Below are 26,127 nucleotides of genomic sequence, written 5' to 3'. Positions count from 1 at the left end.
TTTTGACTGGTACTAATACCAGAGGGGGCTGCACGTGACAGAAGTTTTGTGACTGTTTAAAGAGGTTACACAGAGAAGGACTTGGCTTTGTCTTCTCAAACAGCTTTACAGTGGGGGAAAAAAAGTATTTAGTCAGCCACCAATTGTGCAAGTTCTCCCACTTAAAAAGATGAGAGGCCTGTAATTTTCATCATAGGTACACGTCAACTATGACAGACAAAATGAGGAAAAAAAATCCAGAAAATCACATTGTAGGATTTTTTATGAATTTATTTGCAAATTATGGTGGAAAATAAGTATTTGGTCACCTACAAACAAGCAAGATTTCTGGCTCTCGAAGACCTGTAACTTCTTCTTTAAGAGGCTCCTCTGTCCTCCACTCGTTACCTGTATTAATGGCACCTGTTTGAACTTGTTATCAGTATAAAAGACACCTGTCCACAACCTCAAACAGTCACACTCCAAACTCCACTATGGCCAAGACCAAAGAGCTGTCAAAGGACACCAAAAACAAAATTGTAGACCTGCACTAGGCTGGGAAGACTGAATCTGCAATAGGTAAGCAGCTTGGTTTGAAGAAATCAACTGTGGGAGCAATTATTAGGAAATGGAAGACATACAAGACCACTGATAATCTCCCTCGATCTGGGGCTCCACGCAAGATCTCACCCCGTGGGTCAAAATGATCACAAGAACGGTGAGCAAAAATCCCAGAACCACACGGGGGGACCTAGTGAATGACCTGCAGAGAGCTGGGACCAAAGTAACAAAGCCTACCATCAGTAACACACTACGCCGCCAGGGACTCAAATCCTGCAGTGCCAGACGTGTCCCCCTGCTTAAGCCAGTACATGTCCAGGCCCGTCTGAAGTTTGCTAGAGTGCATTTGGATGACCCAGAAGAGGATTGGGAGAATATCATATGTTCAGATGAAACCAAAATAGAACTTTTTGGTAAAAACTCAACTCGTCGTGTTTGGAGGACAAAGAATGCTGAGTTGCATCCAAAGAACAGCATACCTACTGTGAAGCATGGGGGTGGAAACATCATGCTTTGGGGCTGTTTTTCTGCAAAGGGATGACTGATCCGTGTAAAGGGGCCATGTATCGTGAGATTTTGAGTGAAAACCTCCTTCCATCAGCAAGGGCATTGGCTGGGTCTTTCAGCATGACAATGATCCCAAACACACCGCCCGGGCAACGAAGGAGTGGCTTCGTAAGAATAATTTCAAGGTCCTGGAGTGGCCTAGCAAGTCTCCAGATCTCAACCCCATAGAAAATCTTTGGAGGGAGTTGAAAGTCTGTGTTGCCCAGCAACAGCCCCAAAACATCACTGCTCTAGAGGAGATCTGCATGGAGGAATGGGCCAAAATACCAGCAACAGTGTGTGAAAACCTTGTGAAGACTTACAGAAAACGTTTGACCTGTGTCATTGCCAACAAAGGGTATATAACAAAGTATTGAGAAACTTTTGTTATTGACCAAATACTTATTTTCCACCATAATTTGCAAATAAATTCATTAAAAATCCTACAATGTGATTTTCTGGATTTGTTTTTCTCATTTTGCCTGTCATAGTTGACGTGTACCTATGATGAAAATTACAGGCCTCTCTCATCTTTTTAAGTGGGAGAACTTGCACAATTGGTGGCTGACTAAATACTTTTTTTCCCAACTCTGTGTGTGTGTGTGTGTATATATATATATATATATATATATATATATATATATATATATATATATATATAAAATATATACACACACACACACACACACACACACACACACAGTGAGGGAAGAAAGTATTTGATCCCTGCTGATTTTGTACGTTTGCCCACTGACAAAGACATGATCAGTCTATAATTTTAATGGTAGGTTTATTTGAACAGTGAGAGACAGAATAACAACAAAAAAATCCAGAAAAACACATGTCAAAAATGTTATAAATTGATTTGCATTTTAATGAGGGAAATAAGTATTTGACCCCTCTGCAAAACATGACTTAGTAATTGGTGGCAAAACCCTTGTTGGCAATCAGAGGTCAGACGTTTCTTGTAGTTGCCCACCAGGTTTGCACACATCTCAGGAGGGATTTTGTTCCACTCCTCTTTGCAGATCTTCTCCAAGTCATTAAGGTTTCGAGGCTGACGTTTGGCAACTTGAACCTTCAGCTCCCTCCACATATTTTCTATGGGATTAAGGTCTGGAGACTGGCTAGCCCACTCCAGGACCTTAATGTGCTTCTTCTTGAGCCACTCCTTTGTTGCCTTGGCCGTGTGTTTTGGGTCATTGTCATGCTGGAATACCCATCCACGACCCATTTTCAATGCCCTGGCTGAGGGAAGGAGGTTCTCACCCAAGATTTGATGGTACATGGCCCCGTCCATCGTCCCTTTGATGCTGTGAAGTTGTCCTGTCCCCTTAGCAGAAAAACACCCCCAAAGCATAATGTTTCCACCTCCACGTTTGAAGGTGTTCTTGGGGTCATAGGCATTATTCCTCCTCCTCCAAACAAGGCGAGTTGAGTTGATGCCAAAGAGCTCAATTTTGGTCTCATATGACCACAACACTTTCACCCAGTTCTCCTCTGAATCATTCAGATGTTCATTGGCAAACTTCAGATGGCCCTGTATATGTGCTTTCTTGAGCAGGGGGACCTTGCGGGCGCTGCAGGATTTCAGTCCTTCACGCCGTAGTGTGTTACCAATTGTTTTCTTGGTGACTATGGTCCCAGCTGCCTTGAGATCATTGACAAGATCCTCCCGTGTAGTTCTGGGCTGATTCCTCACCGTTCTCATGATCATTGCAACTCCACGAGGTGAGATCTTGCATGGAGCCCCAGGCCGAGGGAGATTGACAGTTATTTTGTGTTTCTTCCATTTGCGAATAATCGCACCAACGGTTGTCACCTTCTCACCAAGCTGCTTGGCGATGGTCTTGTAGCCCATTCCAGCCTTGTGTAGGTCTACAATCTTGTCCCTGACATCCTTGGAGAGCTCTTTGGGCCATGGTGGATAGTTTGGAATCTGATTGATTGATTGCTTCTGTGGACAGGTGTCTTTTATACAGGTAACAAACTGAGATTAGGAGCACTCCCTTTAAGAGTGTGCTCCTAATCTCAGCTCGTTACCTGTATAAAAGACACCTGGGAGCCAGAACTCTTTTTGATTGATAGGGGGTCAAATTCTTATTTCCCTCATTAAAATGCAAATCAATTTATAACATTTTTGACATGCGTTTTTCTGGATTTTTTTGTTGTTATTCTGTCTCTCACTGTTCAAATAAACCTACCATTACAATTATAGACAGATCATTTCTTTGTCAGTGGGCAAACTTACAAAATCAGCAGGGGATCAAATACTTTTTTCCCTCAATGTACACACACACACGTTCAAAAGTTTGGGGTCACTTAGAAATGTCCTTGTTTTCCATGAAAACATACATGAAATGAGTTTGAATAGGAAATATAGCAAAATGCATAGGAAATGTAGTCATTGACAAGGTTAGAAATAATGATTTTTAATATAAATAATAATTCTGTCCTTCAAACTTAGCTTTCGTCAAAGAATTCTCCATTTGCAGCAATTACAGCCTTGCAGACCTTTGGCATTCTAGTTGTCAATTTGTTGAGGTAATCTGAAGAGATTTCACCCCATGCTTCCTGAAGCACCTCCCACAAGTTGGATTGGCTTGATGGGCACTTCTTACGTACCATACGGTCAAGCTGCTCCCACAACAGCTCAGAGTGCTGGCCACTACATTATAGACAGAATACCAGCTGACTGCTTCTTCCCTAAATAGTTATTGCATAGCTGGGAGCTGTGCTTTGGGTCATTGTCCTGTTGTAAGAGGAAATTGTCTCTAATCAAGCGCCGTCCACAGGGTATTGCATGGTTTTGCAAAATGGAGTGATAGCCTTCCTTCTTCAAGATCCCTTTTACCCTGTACAAATCTCCCACTTTACCACCACCAAAGCTCCCCCAGACCATCACATTGCTTCCACCATGCTTGACAGATGGCATCAAGCACTCCTCCAGCATCTTTTCATTTGGTCTGCGTCTCACAAATGTTCTTCTTTGTGATCCGAACACCTCAAACTTCGATTCGTCTGTCCATAACACTTTTTTCCAATCTTCCTCTGTCCAGTGTCTGTGTTCTTTTGCCCATCTTAATCTTTTCTTTTTATTGGCCAGTCTGAGATATGGCTTTTTCTTTGCAACTCGGCCTAGAAGGTCAGCATCCCGGAGTCACCTCTTCACTGTTGATGTTGAGACTGGTGTTTTGCGGGTACTATTTAATGAAACTGCCAGTTGAGGACCTGTGAGGCACCTGTTTCTCAAACTAGACACTAATGTATTTGTCCTCTTGCACAGTTGTGCACCGGGGCCTCCCACTCCTCTTTCTATTCTGGTTAGAGCCAGTTTGCGCTGTTCTGTGAAGGGAGTACTACACAGCGTTGTACGAGATCTTCAGTTTCTTGGCAATTTCTCGCATGGAATAGCCTTCATGTCTCGGAACAAGTATAGACTGACGAGCTTCAGAAGAAAGTTCTTTGTTTCTGGCCATTTTGAGCCTGTAATCGAACCCACAATTGCTGATGCTCCAGATACTCAACTAGTCTCAAGAAAGCCAGTTTTATTGCTTCTTTAAATCAGCACAACAGTTTTCAGCTGTGGTAACATAATTGAAAAAGGGTTTTCTAATGATCAATTAGCCTTTTAAAATGATAAACTTGGATTAGCAAACACAACGTGCCATTGGAACACAGGACTGATGGTTGCTGATAATGGGCCTCTGTATGCCTATGTAGATATTCCATTAAAAATCAGCCGTTTCCAGCTACAATAGCCATTTACAACATTAACAATGTCTACACTGTATTTCTGATCAATTTGATGTTATTTTAATGGTTAAAAAAATTGCTTTTCTTTCGAAAACAAGGACATTTCTAAGTGACCAAACTTTTGAACAGTAGTGTATACATATTCAATTAAATTGAATTTTAATTAGATTCAGTTTCAAGTCATGAAAGTTCAATTTATGAATTGATATATTCAATTTGTGCATTACTAATTCAATATCCTAATACAAATTTTTTTTTGAATTCAAATACAATCCGTTGGCACTGAAATCAAATTCAAATACAATTTCTGTTGGCACTGAAATCGCTCCTTAGACATGCCACTGCCATTACTTATTAATCCTCAGGTCAGTCAGTCGCCAGGAGGAGCTGCCTTAAAGTGGAACTGCCAGCGTTTTAGCAACATGAAATCTTAGTAAAATCTGTTCATATACACCCCCAGGAAAAATATGACCGCTTTATTTTACATTTTCTGACACGCGAGCACTTAGATATGGTAATTTTCACGTTTTCATAAATTCATAGAATGTTTGGGAATGATGTAGAGTAAGGCATTTATAAAAATTCTATAGCGTGCGTTTGGACAATTAATAGACACTGTAGTAAATAAAACCATCTGTCTCATCCAGGACCGGAGACTACGCAGACCAGTGCACCAGAGTCAATCAGAGCTACAATACAAATAAGCCATTTACCACACGGGCCTGCCATTATTCACTTTGAACTGGACTGTGTGTTTGCAGGCAGTAGCAACAGCGCGACTTCAGATCATTAGAACGCATTCACCAAAAGCCACAAAATACACATGAATGGATTTCTGCAAATATGAAAATACCACGGGAGTCCTCATATATATGGGAACTTTTACAGTCCTATTGATCAAACAACCATGGAAAGGTAGGCTCTCACCCTCATTTATGCACATCAACAACAAGATCAACAACTAAATGCTAGCCAGAGCGAGATGAGCTAGAATTTAACCAGGGAACATTCGATAAACCCTCTCAAACTTTTTCAGCTAATTGGCCATTAAAATTGCACTAATAAACAATGGGGAATAGTAGCCTGCTCATCCTTCTGCAGCTTGCCTGCCAAGGCATGCTTGTCCCAAACCACGTTTTGACAACTGAATGGGAACTTGCCTGCCCGCCCATTTGATCGATGCCAAATACTTTTGATTTACAACTAAGGGTGCGTTCGTAAATTGCCTCCAGTGTGTCAGAGTGCGCTCTGCGTCGTTCATAAATTGAGCGTTGTCAGATTGTCTGTTCGTAGATTTAGAGCGTTTCGCTCTCCGAGCGTTCAGAGCGCACACTGCACTATTGACACTGGACACTCTGGCCGAGAAGTAGGGTTAAACCGAGCGTTCCTCACAACGGCAGTCAATCCCCAAGCTAACTGGCTAAAGTTGGCTAGCAACTTCCAGACACAAATGAGAGAACACCTCACTGACCATTTTACTCGCCCTAGCAGAGCTGGTTAGGCTGTTTACATTACGTAGTCACTAACGTTATCTAGAGCTTTAGTGACTAACTGTGCTGCTGGCAACAATTTAATTACTCTTTTTGCCAACGTTTACTGACACCGGACATATTCAGCGGGTGTTGCGTGTTTGTAAATTCATTAGTTATTCTGCGCTCTGGCACACTCAGACGAGAGAGCTCTGAAATCAGAGTAGATAGCATATCTCTTGTGTTCGTAAATTCACTCTGGCTAACTGGATAACAGTCGTTAAAGGTCAGCATAGGTAGCTAGCAAAGCGATTCACATTTCTTGCCAGCTAACCAAATGACACCTGCATCTGTAGCTGTAGCCACCAAAAAAACGATATGAGGGGAAGAAGTCGGTCACTCACCCACTCCTTCAATGACATGGCATCCTCCCAGCAGCTAGCTAGCGTTAGGCTCCGTGTTATTAGCTTGCTAAATAGCTACATAAATAGATACACCTGCCTATTAGCCATGTTATGATTGACTTGTGATCATTGCCCTTGCTAATTTGATTGTATTGACATTCCCAGCCTTAGTTACATTAGTTTGTTTTTGTCCAAAATGTTGAGTCATTGAAACTGAAACAGTGCATCCCAAATGGGTGGAGGCAGCAAACAATGTATCAGGCCAGCTATGATTTACAACCTGATAGCAATATTTTGTGTACTACCATGAAAAGTTATTGGTGAATTATATTAAATCACGGATTGAACTGCATCCATCTATTCTGCCAACAATGCTTCATGGAATTTTTTGTCAAACAGAACCAATTTTTAAAACCTCTTATAAAGCTGGTTTTGTAGCATAAACTAGGAATTTTATATTTTTGACTGATATGATTGTCGGTTTGTTTCATACCTGCAAAGTAGTTAAACCGCTGTCAGTTCCACTTTAAAACAAGGCCACCATACCAGGCAGGCACAGGCTGAATTAGGAAAATAATTTTACACACTGATAAACACTCCCTACATATAGGCTACAATTACTGCAATAAAAGCCCTATCATTACACAGGATAATAATACACAAAGCTTTATCATATCTACCATAATCAAAGCTCATATGTAAACAGTAACACTGCTTGCTGCCGGTTAGATCAGTACTACACTGCCTGAAGCATGAATAGCTTACATTAACAGGCGGCTTTTAATACGGTTTGATTAGACCGTCATTAATAATGATTTAATCAAGATAGTGGGTGGGCAACAGGTGCTGTTCAGCTCTTCCTCTGCTCGAACACCCCCAGCACTTTAAATGCCAGTATTTCTTACAAATCTGTTATGACACTTAAGAGACTTGTTCTAATAGCGTTCAACAGTGAGTGAATGTAAAATGCCGATTGCTTATATTCTGGTGGCAAATTGCTTCAGAGCTGTACACCAAGTTAAAGACTGATGGCAAATAATAGATTAACATTAGGGCATGAGGACAATTAGTTGTGAGCAACACCATACCTAGGCTAATCAAACAACAAATTGTGAAACATGATTGTGAAATGTTATTTTTCACCACAACAGACCGAGCCGGGTGTGCCACTGACATTTTCCACACAGGAGGATTGGCTGTCTAGATGAGTAATAGCCTCAATGGTGGAGCTGATGTTGAAATTCTTCAAAAACTTTAGGCTGGCATGTGTCAATCGTTTTCTAACCATTGATCAAATAGGGACTCACTCAATATACAGTGGGGGAAAAAAGTATTTAGTCAGCCACCAATTGTGCAAGTTCTCCCACTTAAAAAGATGAGAGGCCTGTAATTTTCATCATAGGTACACGTCAACTATGACAGACAAAATGAGAAGAAAAAAAATCCAGAAAATCACATTGTAGGATTTTTTATGAATTTATTTGCAAATTATGGTGGAAAATAAGTATTTGGTCAATAACAAAAGTTTCTCAATACTTTGTTATATACCCTTTGTTGGCAATGACACAGGTCAAACGTTTTCTGTAAGTCTTCACAAGGTTTTCACACACTGTTGCTGGTATTTTGGCCCATTCCTCCATGCACATCTCCTCTAGAGCAGTGATGTTTTGGGGCTGTCGCTGGGCAACACAGACTTTCAACTCCCTCCAAAGATTTTCTATGGGGTTGAGATCTGGAGACTGGCTAGGCCACTCCAGGACCTTGAAATGCTTCTTACGAAGCCACTCCTTCGTTGCCCAGGCGGTGTGTTTGGGATCATTGTCATGCTGAAAGACCCAGCCACGTTTCATCTTCAATGCCCTTGCTGATGGAAGGAGGTTTTCACTCAATCTCACGATACATGGCCCCATTCATTCTTTCCTTTACACGGATCAGTCGTCCTGGTCCCTTTGCAGAAAAACAGCCCCAAAGCATGATGTTTCCACCCCCATGCTTCACAGTAGGTATGCTGTTCTTTGGATGCAACTCAGCATTCTTTGTCCTCCAAACACGACGAGTTGAGTTTTTACCAAAAAGTTCTATTTTGGTTTCATCTGAACATATGACATTCTCCCAATCCTCTTCTGGATCATCCAAATGCACTCTAGCAAACTTCAGACGGGCCTGGACATGTACTGGCTTAAGCAGGGGGACACGTCTGGCACTGCAGGATTTGAGTCCCTGGCGGCGTAGTGTGTTACTGATGGTAGGCTTTGTTACTTTGGTCCCAGCTCTCTGCAGGTCATTCACTAGGTTTTCCCGTGTGGTTCTGGGATTTTTGCTCACCGTTCTTGTGATCATTTTGACCTCACGGGGTGAGATCTTGCGTGGAGCCCCAGATCGAGGGAGATTATCAGTGGTCTTGTATGTCTTCCATTTCCTAATAATTGCTCCCACAGTTGATTTCTTCAAACCAAGCTGCTTACCTATTGCAGATTCAGTCTTCCCAGACTGGTGCAGGTCTACAATTTTGTTTCTGGTGTCCTTTGACAGCTCTTTGGTCTTGGCCATAGTGGAGTTTGGAGTGTGACTGTTTGAGGTTGTGGACAGGTGTCTTTTATACTGATAACAAGTTCAAACAGGTGCCATTAATACAGGTAACAAGTGGAGGACAGAGGAGCCTCTTAAAGAAGAAGTTACAGGTCTGTGAGAGCCAGAAATCTTGCTTGTTTGTAGGTGACCAAATACTTATTTTCCACCATAATTTGCAAATAAATTCATTAAAAATCCTACAATGTGATTTTCTGGATTTTGTTCTTCTCAATTTGTCTGTCATAGTTGACGTGTACCTATGCTGAAAATTACAGGCCTCTCATCTTTTTAAGTGGGAGAACTTGCACAATTGGTGGCTGACTAAATACTTTTTTCCCCCACTGTAAAGCTGTTTGAGAAGACAAAGCCAAGTCCTTCTCTGTGTAACCTCTCTAAACAGTCACAAACAACTTCTGTCACGTGCAGCCCCCTCTGGTCCCTCTCAAATGTATTTGTCAGAGAGGAGGCAAAATTAACACCATTCTGTAAGGGTCCAGAGTAGACCCTAGAGACAGACAATCCTCCTTTGTCCATTTCTTGCATTATTCCTTGTGGCAAAGCAAATAATCGCAGAACTCATTTAGGATTTTCTGAATTAAGTTAAAAGGGAAAACATTTTTATTTAAAGCTCCAGCGGTCAGATGTTTTAAAAGGAAATACATTTGTTCGTAGAGTGTCACTTGAGTTATAAATACACTGGTAACAATCCCTGCAGTTATCTTTGGACTTCTTTCCTTAGCACGGTTATTATGCAATGAAGGGATGGAGAGGGAGCGGTGGGGTGGGGTGGTGCAGCAGCTCATAAACCTGGGCTTTGTCCTTTAGGTTTTCATGCATAAAGCTCAATTAAATGGGAGCTTTGGTAGGAGTGGTGAAGTGCGCCATGCGTTGGACTGGAGGAGGGAGAAAGTGCAGGCAGGCAGGCAGCCAATATGATCTGAACCCCCAGTAAAGGTTAAAAGCCACACAAATTCCCCACCAGCTGCTATGAGCGGCACAAAGGCGGAACACAGCGGGGAGCCCCAGCACACCACTGTAGAACCCAACGGTGAATGGGCTGCACTTTAAAAACAGCCTTTCTCCTCACAGCCCCGAGACAACTTCACACACAAACCCCTACAAAAGGAGCCGGTTTTCACTCAAGCAAATCACAAATGAGCAATTAAGACAATTGCGTGAGTGGACCAATTTCCCTCTGTTAAAGAGTCAACCGAATCGTGAGGGAAAGGGAAGAATGAAGAACTTGACCATTTTAGACTTCTAAAATTAAATGTGCAGTTCTATAAAACATACCTGCTATTTGGCATGAAAATATGGACAAGATTTAAACATCTGTCAATGACAAATCTAACTGAAAACAGCACTCAGAGAAAAACACATACAGATGTTCAATTAAAAACAGGAGCCCAGTCTTGGCTCTTGTTTGCACTGGCCCACATTGTTTGCAGAGCAACAACGGTTGCTAGTGGCAACACCGTCCACTCCCGTTTCCAGGAGCCTGTTGCTATGCAACCAACAGAATACTTCCCAAACCAAACAATGCCATCCCCCAACTGATCCCTCTATCTCACACTAAGCAGAAACTTACAACAATAAATACGTAAGCTATTAATTTCAGACACTGGGGGGAAGACACAGAGGGCAGGCTAATTCCAGTACCATGCAGAGGAAAGATTATATAAAAATGTTAACTCCATGCTGGTTTCAACTAGATTGAAGGCAGAATGTAGTGTTTTCTTTTTTATGCACTCAGTGGTCAAATAAAGGAGGAATGTTTAAGTCATCAGAAATGCAACAGCCAATTCTCTAAGCTTGGTTTACACCTCTCCGCTCCAAAAACAACAATTACTTTGAAAATCAAGCACAAATGACTTTTCCAACTTTTATAATCCATGCAGCAGAAAGGAGACCTTGGAGAGGAGAGCACAGACTAGTCCGACTCCGGAGGCTTTTACTGCACATCGGAAGTTGAAACAACCAGGCAATAAAGCAGACACTTGGTGCCATTAAAGTCCTGTTTAGGGGGGACATTTGTACACCACTGCTTGTATTCCAGCTAGCCTTGTCTGTCTGTGCACTTAGTTTTATCCAAGAGTCCTCTGTTCACCATATCCTGCCCCCACACCCACCCCCAATCCCTAGCCTATTTGTTCAGTTATATAACAGATAAATATACTTAAACAGAGAAGGAACAGGCTTTCAATACCTGCATTTATACTCTGAAAAGAGTTCAATCAATGTAATCTTTATTGGGTAACAAATCCAATAGCCATCCCCATTGTAAGAAACCCAGGTTGGCTCCTTATTGATTCTATTAAAAAACCCATAACCATAGCACACAGGCGCTGCACTCACACAAAAAGCGAATTAAGATATGATAAGAGATTTCCACGACGAGGCTGTTCTTCAAGCCGGTCTCATTAATTCATGGCTAATCCAATCAAAGCAGCTATTGGGGTCTGCAGATGGTGAGGCTGGAGGGAGAGGAGGGGACCTGGCCAGCTAACAGAGGAGAGGAGCCGTTCAAGGAGCCGCTAAACCAGCCACTGATCCTGGATCCACTCTCTTTCCCTGATTCCACCTCTGGTTACCACTACAGCCCACAGCCCGTCACCATGTGGAGTGCAGGCCTGACAGACCAAGAATTATGAAACTGTTGCCATAGAGACTGTGTTCACCCATACACCTCCCCCAATCCCCCACCTCTGTAACCCTTTCCAGATTTCCACCACCTCCCATCCCCATTCTACATCCACCCCTAAGCTGAATATACTGTGTTAAAGGATAAGAAAGTATAGTTCTGAGAAGTCAACCTGCTGGAAAACAAACCAGAAGGGCAGGGAGGAACTAGAGTCCTGAAGGTAATCTGTTGCATGTGGGTGTCTCTCTCTTTAATGAACATTTATCTCCTGTTTTTCCAGCGGGGGTGATGACAGAGTTGAGGGAACATCAGGTCTTTGTTTTCATGCCACCTTGTTGCCCATAGAGATAGAAAAACTTTGTGAAAATAAACAAAACAAAAAAACTGTTCCCACGTGGCAGCTAGCATGCAGAGTTATATATAGCCTAGACAAAGCATATAGCTTAGAAAATATAGCATAGACAAAAACAAATTTAACATCACTAAGTGATGCTCATCAATGCATATTTACCAACTCAATGTCAAAAGTCCAATAAAAATATTTTCATGCCATGGAATTGGTGCCATTATCTGCGCAGACAAATACACCAGCAGATTGTGGGCATCTGATGAAACCACAACCTAAGGCATTCCTATAATAATTCACTTATAATGCAAACAATAGAACTGCTTTGTAGTGCCCCATGTTGCCTTAAATTACCATTTAGAATTTAACAATGTAGACTTTCACAAAATTTAAAGACATAGCCTAGACAGTATGACTCGACTAGTAAATGGGTAAAGTGTGCACTGTAGACACCTCTTTTCAAGCTTTCCAGAATACCCTTGTTTCCATATTTGAGTGTCAAAACAGAGGTCGAAACGGCAACTTATGAATCGTACACAGCAAGATGCAAAGCCCATACTGGCAAAGGAAAAACTCAACTATAGCTACTCTGTCATGCGAAATATTCTCTACATTACGTGTGCTTTCGTTAGAAATCTTCCTCGGATTTCTTACTACACTAGCACTTGCTTCGTGTATTCCTCTTTGATTTAGAAGATATTGTTACACAAAAATTATGCAGATGTAGTTCTACACCATCACTGGTATTATCAGGCTGTATAGCTAATTACGTTTGCTCTGACGCAGTACATTTATTGGCTAGCTAGCGATTAGCATTAGCGGCTAACACGATTTCGGCCCAACTTACTAAGAAAAGACAAACTAGCTGTTTGCAGATGTAAAAAACACAAACTACTAGTGTAATTATAGAACGCTAGTGGATTTATATTAAGAAGCAAAGTGAAAACCGCATCGTTGTCATTAACATTGTTGCATGTGCTGAATTGACCATGCAGAGACTGAACACAAATGTCTCTTGATCACAGGAACAAATGCGCTCCTTGAGTGACAGGGGAAAGTGGCGTGGCATGGAGAGAGAGAGGACTCAAGTAGTGAAGCAAACTATTTAAAAAATTTACGTTACACACAGCGTATCACATTTAACAAACCAAACATTCAAAAGTATGAAAATGTATGCACTCACTACTGTAAGTCTCTCTGGATAAGAGCGTCTGCTAAATGACTAAAATCTAAATACCGTTATAGAAGGTAAAGTAAAAACACAAACCGGTCCGTGCATCAATACCGGTATATAGTAAAATACGGTATACCGGCCAGCCCTACTCCATGGCATGCACTTTGTGTTAACCTGGTCCTAAAATCTAAGACAAACCCATATCCATGGAGGTAGGTTGACTAATCTTGCAGCTGTGATTTGAGACAAGACTAATGAACATCAGGCTCAGTGAAATTCAATGCCTCTGCTGTTTTCCAACGCTATCACGGAACGCCATGGACTATGAATTTTCATAATCATATCCCAGGAATATTTCAATATAAACCCACATTAGCTTCCTGTCCAGATGTGCATATTATATTTTCACTTTCAAAGACTAAATGTGCAAGCAGTACCTGCCCGTAGAAGACAGGCTGAGAGCAGTCAAACAAACAAAGTGCATTTCAGATCTCTTTTCAGTTGCTCTTGTGCAGGTGTGAATAATTTTTTCCACAGAGAGAGATAGCTGAGAGATTACCTCCGTAGCTGGCAGAGGTAGTGCCTCCAGCTAGCACCCTTGTCTCTGAAACCAAGTAGCAGGTTCTCACAAGAGGAATCTCCATTTCCTTGCCAGGGGATTCACTCCACACAGACATGACACACAGCAATTGATCAAATGCTTTCACGAGCACTACATTAAAACAAACCAATGAGTCACCCAGTAAATTGTTTTCATTAAAATGTACAAATGGTTTCTCATGCAATGGATAGTATGATGACCTCTTCTACTATCAGACGGACGTGACTCGACCAGTCTTTTTTATCCTCACAACACAACAACATCATAAGGTGACAATCTCTATGACTGCTAAGTGGCCAAATACTATCCTGGCAGTTATTTAAGGGCTGTTTCAGTCAAGCACAAAGGGTGTGTCATCATTGGTACAAGGACTCAGCGTGAGCATGTGGGCGTTGAATCTATGTGTCTGGAGCCAGTTCAAACGTGATTATTAAGATCAGGTTAGAAGAAAGCCCCAGCCAGTTAGGACATTCTCTGAATAGAGAAACAACATCTGTTGTTACTACATCTCCATGACAACCTGACATTGGTAAAAAATAATATTTGAAAATGGTTGATGTAGTCATAGAGGAAGGAAAATGTGGCAATTTGTCTGAATGACAATTTGGGTTTATTCAGACTGAAGAGAGTTGAAGCAACTAAATATCAATTTACATAATATGTACATAAACGTTTCTATTTGCATTAGCAATGGAATGTCACATGCCGAGAGAGGGTTCGGGGGCTTGTCGACATGACATTCTAGCTCCAAAGCTCAAATGTAACTTAAATATCACAGTAGCCTCTAGACAGTAAGCATGCAACCTATTCAACTATGCAAGCAACTTTTCATTTACCATATTACACTCTTGATTAGGATATAACAAAACCTTATTACACTCTTGAACAAGGCAATAGTAAACATGTCGTCCCCCATGAATGATGCTGCGCCCCCCCCTTTGGCTAATTGAGATATCGCATGTGACTAATGAATTTCAGTTGATTACTATAGCGCCCCCCTTGGGCCAATCAGTGTAATTTTGTAAATGGCAGATCTTTATGGCAAGACTCATCATCCACCCAAGTTGTCAAAATTGGGCCAGCGGTGTCAGATATCGCGTGAGACATATCCATAGTCCCTCCCCGATTTCATCGCGGGGGACAATAATGCAACAATTCACAAGCATATTAGCCATGTGTAGACATTTAAATGTTTCATTTTCTTATCCATACACTAATTAATTGAGCTGCAAGAAAATAACACAGACAAGGTTGCACAGCTACTACTATAGCTAGCTAACAACATTTTCTTCATCAAGTAACTTAAGCATAGCAAAAATTAACATTTACCCCTCTCAGACGAATATAAAAAGTACAGTAATGTTATCATTCAGTGTCATTCATATTATGCAGAGCAAGGTAGCAAACTAAACAAAATGTCTGCATCCTCCTCACATACTACTGGCTTACTGCCGCTAACTTACTAGCTAAGTTAGTTAGCGGAATGCTAATGTCAGCCAACGTTAGCTGAACCATAGCTAGATTGCTTTTCAGCCTACATAGCAAGGGTTGGAACCGATTCAGGGAACAGAACCGAAAACAAAATGTTTCGAGGAACAGAATCAGAACAGGGAACGACAGTGATCTATACTGTTACAGAACCGTTGTTTTAAAAGCATAGAAACCGGTTAATGACGTTATTTTACATTACAGCCATTTTGTTCAGTCCCACAAAAAAAACGCAACAAAGCGCCTATGCAAAGCCCCCACTCACTCAAACCATCCCAAGCATAGGCTACTGTAGCCTACTAACGTTACAAGCATGATTCAGAAATTAGGGATCGATTTTAATTAGAGCAGAATGGATTAATTATTTAAATGCTAGTTAAGGATATTGTAGTTATCACATTTCAGATTGGATTTATTAACTACAAAAAAGGTAGTTAATAAGGCTGCACACAAGAAGCCTCTCCTCTGTTGGTACAGTACATTTGGAAAGTATGCACCCGTTTGTAAGTCGCTCTGGATAACAGCGTCTGCTAAATGACTTCAATGTAAATGTATTCAGACCCCTTGACTTTTTCCACATTTTGTTACATTACAGCCTTATTCTAAAATTGATTAAATTGTTTTTTCCCCACTCAAACTACACACAATACCCCATAGTGACAAAGCAAAAACAGAAATATCACATATACATAAGTATTCAGACCATTTACTCAGTACTTTGTTGAAGTACCTTTGGCAGCAGTTACAGCCTCAAGTCTTCTTGGGTATGACGCTACAAGCTTGGCACACCTGTATTTGGGGAGTTTCTCCCATTCTTCTCTGCAGATCCTCACAAGCTCTGTCAGGTTGGATGGGGAGCGTCTCTGCACAGCTATTTTTCAGGTCTCTCCAGAGATGTTCGATCGGGTTCAAGTCCGGGCTCTGGCTGGGCCACTGAAGGACATTCAGAGACTTGTCCCGAAGCCACTCCTGTGTTGTCTTGGCTGTGTGCTTAGGGTCGTTGTCTTGTTGGAAGGTGAACCTTCGCCCCAGTCGGAGGTCCTGAGCAGGTTTTCATCAAGGATCTCTCTGTACTTTGCTCTGTTCAGCTCTCCCTTGATCCTGACTAGTCTCCCAGTCCCTGCCACTGAAAAACATCCCCACAGCATGATGCTGCCACCACCATGCTTCACCGTAGGGATGGTGCCAGGTTTCCTCCAGACGAGATGCTTGGCATTCAGGCCAAAGAGTTCAATCTTGGTTTCACCAGACAAGAGAATCTTGTTTCTCATGGTCTGAGAGTCCTTTAGGTGCCTTTTGGCAAACTTGAAGTTGGCGGTCATGTTCCTTTTACTGAGGAGTAGCTTCAGTCTGGCAACTTTACCATAAAGGCCTGATTGGTGGAGTGCTGCAGTGATGGTTGTCCTTCTGGAAGGCTATCCCATCTCCATAGAGGAACTCTGGAGCTCTATCAGAGTAACCATCGGGTTCCTGGTCACCTCCCACCAAGGCCCTTCTCCCACAATTGCTGTTTGGCCGGGCGGCCAGCTCTAGGAAGAGTTTTGGTGGTTCCAAACTTCTTCCATTTAAGAATGTTGGAGGCCACTGTGTTCTTGGGGACCTTCAATGCTACAGAAATGTTTTGGTACACTTCCCCAGATTTGTGCCGACACAATCCTGTCTCGTATCTCTACGGACAATTCCTTCGACCTCATGGCTTGGTTTTTGCTCTGACATGCACTGTCAACTGTGGGACCTTATATAGACAGGTGTGTGCCTTTCCAAATCATGTCCAATCAATTGAAATGTACCACAGCTGGACTCCAATCAAGTTTTAGAAACATCAAGGATGATCAATGGAAACAGGATGCACCGGAGCTCAATTTTGAGTCTCATAGAAAAGTGTCTGAATACTTATGTAAATAAGATATGTTTATTTCTACAAACCAGTTTTCACTTTGTCATTATGGGGTATTGTGTGTAGATTGATGAGGAAAAGTTTAATTTAATCAATTTTAGAATAAGGCTGTAGCGTAACAAAATGTGGAAAAAGGGAAGGGGTCTGAATACTTTCCGAATGCACTGTATATTCTGTGGGCCTAATTCAGCTGATGTAGGCTGTGTCATTCCAAGATGCCCAGCGCTTCAAGCCAAGCATCCTCCTTACCCTCCATTGTTCTCTCCCCACCAGGAAATTTCAGTTACATCTAGCGCCCTACGCTTGTCTGTCCATCACACATGTAAATAACTAGTCTATAGCTTGCCCGCTCCATTGCAACCTGCTCTATCCGCACTGATTGGTGAAGTCATTTATTGTCGAGCTAAATGTTAAAAATATATATTTCAGAGGTTTAAAAAGGAACAACATAAAGCGGTACTTTCTTTTGGTTCGAACCGGTTAAAAACGTTATTTTGCAGGTCGGAACAGTGGAACAGAACGAAAAAAAATAATGGTTCTGTTCAGAACTAAACGATTGGAAAATAATTTCTGTTCCAACCCGTGCTACATAGCATATTGAAGTTACCTTAGAACAAGGCTCAGGATACATTACAGTAAAAGGTTTAGCCAAGGGTATTTTCTCAAAACCCCTAGAGCCCCGTGTAGCTCAGTTGGTAGAGCATGGTGCTTGTAACGCCAGGGTTGTGGGTTCTTTTCCCAGGGGGGCCAGTATGAAAATGTATGCACTCACTAACTGTAAGTCGCTCTAGATAAGAGCATCTGCTAAAATGACTAAAAATGTCAAATGTAAATATCTCGTAGTGAGAATAGTCTTTGATGAGTGCTTTCTACCCGGAGCCCAGGAAGCCTTCCACCTGAGAGGCCTGCGAGCCTCCTCTGCCCAGTTCCTTGTCAAATCATCTCATTAAAGGGCTTCTGAAGTGCAGCCCTACAGACAAATGAAGACTGCAAAGAAGCAGTAAGTAGCCTGCTCAGAAATCTGAGAACATTTCTTCCCAATGACTCACAGGACATAGTCATTATTTTGAAGCAAGTTCAGTCACACTTGTTGCTTTTTTTACTTCAGAAATTAAAAAACATCCACATTTAAAAAATTGATTTTAACCAAGGAAAGCTCCACAAAAGAAAATAACCAGAGAGAAAGTGGGGATAGGGTTGGGGGAGTATACTGTCCCTGGCTGAAAGGAAAGGAGGGGCTATCATTGTGATGCAAATATCTGAACCCTGTCTGCGGTTTGTGGCAGGAAATTCAATTAGCAGTTGTGTAGCTACGATACAAACGAGGTGGAATGTAAAGAATGCCCCTGGTGACAGAGCGAGAGAGAGAGAGAGAGAGAGAGAGAGACACTGAATAACATTTCATAACAAGTTTTAACATGTTGCTACTGAGAGCCAATCATGGGTAATGTTTTTTGTACCTGGTGAGACTGTTTCTCAGTAGCTTGGAGACAAAAGCCTACTTTATGATTTACAAACTGCACTACCTGTGTCGACAACTCAACACTGTCTGCAAGACAAAACACATTTACTGCACATGGACACTTGAGATGAAACAATTTCCCTCTCGTTCGTTGGTTTTGTACAAGTGTCGTCTCTGTACGTTGTAATGACAAAATAGGAAAAACTTAACCAGAGTCCTGCCCCTTTCTTATATAGAAAACCACCACGCCAATATTTTCAATGTAGGCCTACACACATTAACAACTCCCCAAAGGTATTCATCCTATTCTCTGTGCCTCAGCTCTGTTCAGTGAACTCATGACATTTCTGACTGGAGTTTTGGTGCATCTCATAAAAATCTGAGTTAATGTCAGATAATCAAATGTACAGAGACCAGATGGTTCAGTAAGCACAGCAAGGACGAAACCCAATTTGAAATGCTCTTGGATCTAAACACCATACCTGTAAAGTGACGACATCTACATATAATTAGGCACACTGCCTGCCAGTGCCAACTATATGCTTTTAAAATAAGATGTGAATCAAAGCTACTAAGACAATTCAAAGGCTGATAATACAAAAAATGGGCCATCATCAACACACATTGATTGATTGAGTTCTGGCAAATGCACCGTCAGTGAGCCATTGCCCACAATAGAGATTACTCTGTCATGATATCAATTTTTTGAAAATATTAAGTTCTTAGGCTAACATTTTTAATTTGCGACACGCATAATTGCTTCTATCAAGCAGTCTGTTACAGTTTGTGCAGGACTTCTCTCAATAACTGATCGGGCAGCCATTGGCCGGGTATTGGACTGAAAGCCTCTCCTCTGAGCTGGGCCTCATCCAGATAAGCTAAATACAGCATGAACACACACACAGTGGACGTGACCCGTCTCGGGTCAACCCCCTCCCCACCCAGGGACAACTGCAGCTGTCCATTTGAGAGCTGCACTGTACCAGAGACGAGTCCATTAAAACCTCAACATTGTATAGGGTTACTGTGGACACTGCTCACGACAGGGGACCATGGGAGGAGTACAGACAAGACTAAACCTGGACCACAGGCGGCAGCAGTGAATCACAGGTCACCATGGCATCCATCGCTGGGAGGCACTGAAGCATGACCACGATCCCAGGCTGCGTCAATAACGAAACCACTGGTTCGCTGCTCTTCAGTATACAAGTGTAGGCTCTACGGTGTAGCGCACATGTGAATGTGTGTAGGTCAATGTATGTTTGGTGTACACGTAGCAAGAGAAGACAGATATCAGGCAGACAGAGCAAAATAAAAAACATGTCGGAAGTTACCCAAAACACATGTATTCTTTCACCTGGACCACCAAATTAACGTTTTTTTGGCTTGTTCTTTTCAAGAGTACAAGAAAGACAACCACTTCCCAAAATACAAATTAGTACAAAACCTCAGAACGGGTTTAACTAGGCAGTACCAACTGCTTTCTATGCTGTCTCACTCTCCTCTATTGAGCACCTTTTCCTCCTGACCTGCCTCTGCAAGCCAAAACGATGCATACCGTCACATCCAGGGAGATAAAAAAATAACCTATTTAAAAACACTGACTTTTCACAGAATAACACATTACCCCCCTGGCCCACCCCCTCTCTTTCCATGACTTTGGGTGTATTTGTAAATATAAAGTTGCAATGTAAACATAACAGCAGCATGCTGAGATTCTGGGTGCATGGCGTTTCAGGGACATTATTTTCTTTGTAGCTAGTGTGGGTGTGACCAATCAAAGCTAGGTTTTTTCATAAGTAGGCTACTTTGTCAAAATAAGTGCAATAATCCCTTAAACATTGATTTAATACTTGTTCAAAATCAGGTGATTAGTAAAATTATTAGACTGCAAGGAAAAACGTTGTTTTGAAGGAAACTATATTCAGTGTAGCGCTGGCTACCAACGTTCTCCAACAAAATACCCATTAACAGATGGCATTCAAAAAGTCACCATCAACCTAATTCTCATAAATATACAGACCAGCTAATGAAAATACAAAAAACAATATACGGCCCATTTCATGAAAGGAAACGGGTACTGGGCCCTATCAATAATGCATCTAAAACATGCATCATTCCGTTCTCTGCCTTCAGAGATGAATCCTATGTTGACATGCACCTGTGACGGTGTATGACATTACCAGAAACCAGATAGAGTTAATTAAAAGAGTGAATTTTCATGCCGCAAACACTTAACTGCTGCCGCTACAGCAAACTGGTTTCACAAAGGACTGTCTGAAAGCTGTCTAGAAAAGTGAGTTCACTGGCCCAATGGTCTTCACCGCTAGGCTACCCGTTGCCCCTGGTATGGGCACTCAGCTCTGAAGAGAAATCAATGAGACCTGGACAATGTGTCACTATCATGGATAGGACTCATTAACTGCCTTGGCTCTGTTGAATAGGTGTAACATCCCCGTAGTGATGACGTGTACCTAGAAAATTGGACTGAGCTCAGACAAGCGGAGTCAAGCTGTTACAGTCAATGTCTCCTGAAGTCTATCTGACCTTTGAGACAAATGAATATGGGCTAGTTTGGGATCCATATAATGACGACACAACAATAGTAGGCTTGATTACCAACAATGACGAGACCGCCTACAGGGAGGAGGTGAGAGCTCTGGGAGTGTGGTGCCAGGAAAATAACCTCACTCAACGTCAACAAAACAAAGGAGATGATCGTGGACTTCAGGAAACAGCAGAGGGTGCACCCCCCTATCCACATCGACAGGACTGCAGTGGAGAAGGTGGAAAGCTTCAAGTTCCTTGGCGTACACATCACTGACAAACTGAAATGGTCCACCCACGCAGACAGTGTGGTGAAGAAGGCGCAACAGAGCCTCTTCAACCTCAGGAGGCTGAAGAAAGTTGGCTTGGCACCTAAAACCCTCAAACTTTTACAGATGCACAATTGAGAGCATCCTGTCGGGCTGTATCACCGCCTGGTACGGCAACTGCACCGCCCGCAACCGCAGGGCTCTTCAGAGGGTGGTGCGGTCTGCCGACAGCATTACCGGGGTCAATCTACCCACCCTCCAAGACATCTACAGCACCCGATGTCACATTAAGGCCAAAAAGATCATCAAGGACATCAACCACCAGAGCCACTGCCTGTTCACCCCGCGATCATCAATTTTTTTACATTTACATTTTAGTCATTTAGCAGACGCTCTTATCCAGAGCGACTTACAGTTAGTGAGTGCATACATTATTATTTTTATTTTTTTATTTTTTTTCGTAACCCCCGTGGGAATCAAACCCACAACCCTGGCGTTGCAAACGCCATGCTCTACCAACTGAGCTACATCCCTGCCGGCCATTCCCTCCCCTAACCTGGACGACGCTGGGCTAATTGTGCGCCGCCCCATGGGTCTCCCGGTCGCGACCGGCTACGACAGAGCCTGGATTCTAACCAGGATCTCTAGTGGCACAGCTAGCAATGCAATGCAGTGCCTTAGACCACTGCGCCACTCGGGACGCCAGAAGGCGAGGTCAGTACAGGTACATCAAAGCTGGGACAGAGAGAATGAAAAACAGCTTCTATCTCAAGGCCATCAGACTGTTAAATAGCCATCACTAGCACATTAGAGGATGCTGCTGCCTATTGAAATCACTGGCCACTTTAAGAAATGGAACACTAGTCACTTTAATAATGTTTACATATCTTGCACTACTCATCTGATATGTATATACTGTATTCTATAATATTCTACTGTATCTTAGTCCATGCCGCTCTGTCATTGCTTGTCCATATATGTATATATTCTTAAATTCCATTCCTTACTAGATTTGTGTGTATAGGGTATATGTTGTGAAATTGTTAGATATTACTGCACTGTCAGAGCTAGAAGCACAAGCATTTCGCTACAGCCACAATAACATCTGCTAAACACGTGTATGTGACAAATAAAATGTTGATTTGATGTATCAACTTTGTTTAAACTCTATCACTAGCAGCACCATATCACTAAGTACAATTCTGAGTATGTGTAAATGTACTTGGTGAATAAAGGTGATTCTGATCCACATTCATCTGAATTGTACAATAATGAATAAATGTGTTTCTCAGGTGAGATGTCTAAAATATTTGACTGACAATTTCCACATGGACCATCTATATTAACACACTCAAACTTATTCCCCACAAAGATGGAAAGAAAACAAAATGGAAAAGGTCCACTAAGGAGGAATAACTATCATAGCACCACCTAGCTGTAACATCTATTTGGTAATTATGTTTTTAAAGGTGTGGAAAAGGGGGAATATTGATAGTTAGCTAAGAATTGTATTCTGTGATTGCATTACTATTAGTTAGTATCTTGTTATAGCAGAATACAGTCTCTACACTGAACAAAAATATAAAAACGCAACACGCAACAATTTCAAAGACTTTACTGAGTTACAGTTCATATAAGGAAATCAGTCAATTGAAATAAATTAATTAGGCCCTAAGCTATGGATTCCATATATTGGTCACAGATACCTTTAAAAAAGGTAGGGGCGTGGATCAGAAAACCAGTCAGTATCTGGTGTGACCACCATTTGCCTTATGCAGCACCACACATCTCCTTCGCATAGTTGATCAGGTTGTTGATTGTGGCCTTTGGAATGTTGTCCCACTCCTCTTCAATGGCTGTGCGAAGTTGCTGGATATTGGCGGGAATTGGAACATGCAGTTGTACACATCGATCCAGAGTATGCATGGAAGAACTGGGACATTTTCGGCCTCTAGGAATTGTGTACAGATTCTTGCGACATCGAGCCATGCATTATCGTGCTGAAACATGAGGTGATGGCGGCGGATGAATGGCACGACAAATGGGCCTCAGGATCTCGTCACAGTATCTCTGTGCCTTGAAATTGCCATCGATAAAATGCAATAGGGTTCATTGCCCGTAGCGTATGCCTGCCCATACCATAATCCCACCACGGGGCACTCTGTTCACAACGTTGACATCAGCAAACCGCTCACCCACACGACGCCATTCACGCTGACTGCCATCTGCCCGGTACTGCTGAAACCGGGATTAATCCTTGAAGAGCACACTTCTCCAGCGTGCCAGTTGCCATTGAAGGTGAGCACTTGCCCACTGAAGTCGGTTACGACGCCGAACTGCAATCAGGTCAAGACCCTTGTAAGGACGACGAGAATGCAGATGAGCTTCCCTGAGACGGTTTCCCGCCGGTGAAGAAGCTGGATGTGGAGGTCCTGGGCTGGCGTTGAAACACGTCGTCTGTGGTGTGTTGGAGGCAGTTTATGGTAGAGAAATTAACATTCAATTCTCTGGCAACAGCTCTGGTGAACATTCCTGCAGTCAGCATGCCAATAGTACGCTCCCACAAAACTTGAGACATCTGTGGCATTGTGTTGTGTGACAAAACCGCACATTTTAGGGTGGCCTGTTATTGTCCACAGCACAAGGTGGACCTGTGTAATGATCATGCCGTTTAATCAGCTTCTTGATATGCCACACCTGTCAAGTGGATGGATTATCTTGGCAAAGGAGAAATGCTCACTAACAGGGATGTAAACAAATTTGTTCACAAAATTTGAGGGAAATAAGCTTTTTGTGAGTATGGAACATTTCTGGGATCTTTTATTTCAGCTTATGAAACATGGGACCATCACTTTACATGTTGCGTTTATATTTTTGTTCAGTATATTTGCCATGGGCAAATTACAGATTTCAAAAGCAGTTCTCACACAGCCTCCTATTAAAATCATGCCAAATAAACTACTCCACCATCGCACGCCCTCCCCAAAACGAGATTGACACACGACAGTGGCATCCAGAATTTAACGTAGCCAGCAAGTTGACGAGCTTTCCGCTTGTTGGTAACAGGATCGGTAATAAACATTGCAAATAACGAGTACTACCGTTAGTGAGCTATTGGAGATCAGCTCGCGCCACTGTTCCATGTTTTAAAAGCAATATGATGGGTCTCATCCTGAGTTGACATTGACAACGTATATCAACGTCAGTAAGCAGATTTTAGAGATGGTGTTGGTAAAATATAATTAATTTGGAACAGCTAGGCTAGCTATTTGAGGTAGGCTAATGCTAGCTAGCTACCTGGCCCAGCTGGCTAGCTAACGTTAACTCAATCGGTTAAACTGTGCGTGAAACAGTTTGACTGCTGGTTTAGGTTAATTAATTCGCTGTGCATCATGTGTTATCGAGCTAGCTAGCTTAGACTGAGTTAGACAACATTTCAGCAAGTTGTCACAAGTCACATCCACAAGGTAAAATGTAACGGTAACATTTCACCCATGTCATGAGATTAGTTAGCTAAAGTTAGCTAGCTAGCTAACCTGGCTAACTAGCTACAACCTGTAGCTGGCAAGCTTGGCCACATCAGAACAAGCAAATATGATAGCAGAATAAACTGAACATTCCAGTCTGCACACAATCTGGCACAAGGTTTAAACCCGTGTGTATAACAATGGAAACATTACGACAAAATGTGGAACTAACTTAGCTAAATCGCTAGCAATAAGACAGTTAACTTGCTGGTAAACTTATATAAATGACTGACAAGCAATCGTTGGATGGAGTAAACGACGTTAGTTAGCTGGCTGTCTACGTAACGTTAATGCTTGACATTAGAAGATTTATGGGGTGAATGCGACGAAGGGAAAGTAGCAGGTAGGGTGTGAAAGAGATTGATGGCGGTATGCATTCAATACCACAGTATCGTTATGCCAAATTAGAATAAATGTATCGTCTCAACTCTGTAAAGATATAGTCACCTTTGCTTTGTATAAGTTCTGCCCTGGCTGTGTTCTCTTTCCACTCTCTCAAATCACTTGCTCGTTGTGTTCCAGTTGCTGCTGAGTGTTGCGCCCGTTGGTAAGTAACTGTCTCCACGGCTACAGTCACTATGGCGCGGGGGTCTCGAGGCAACTGTTGCTACCCTCTCCTACATACGTCAGTGGATAAAAAAAAAAAAAAAAAAATGAGGGCGGGAATACTGCATTGACTCCGCCCAATAAGGCCAATCGATCACTAGAGGGCGCTCTGACCCTATTCCTCAGGTAAGGCAAGATACCGCTACGTTTGGCGCTGACTCGTCCGTTTTACAGTTTTTTCCAACTGCTTACACACGGTTTCAAAACTGTCGCCTTTTTTCAAAACTCTACACACAATTCCCAAAACTGCACACACAAAATCCAAAATGCCTCACATCTCCTT

General features: G+C 42.2%; 1 protein-coding gene across 6 annotated transcripts in view; it reads right to left on the bottom strand.

Moving 5' to 3' along the window:
* Positions 1-25,819, bottom strand: part of rfx2 (regulatory factor X, 2 (influences HLA class II expression)) — a 67,182-nt gene extending 41,363 nt beyond the window's left edge. For all 6 annotated transcript variants that reach the window (XM_041839421.1, XM_041839424.1, XM_041839425.1 and 3 more), the window contains exon 1: positions 25,686-25,819. The gene's annotated coding sequence lies outside the window, so the exon portion shown is untranslated. The remainder of the gene's footprint in view (positions 1-25,685) is intronic.
* Positions 25,820-26,127: the final 308 nt, after the last annotated feature.

The sequence above is a fragment of the Coregonus clupeaformis genome, chromosome 20, assembly GCF_020615455.1.
Source record: "Coregonus clupeaformis isolate EN_2021a chromosome 20, ASM2061545v1, whole genome shotgun sequence".
Classification (NCBI taxonomy): Eukaryota; Metazoa; Chordata; class Actinopteri; order Salmoniformes; family Salmonidae; genus Coregonus; species Coregonus clupeaformis.
This window is presented reverse-complemented; position numbering and strand designations above follow the sequence as displayed.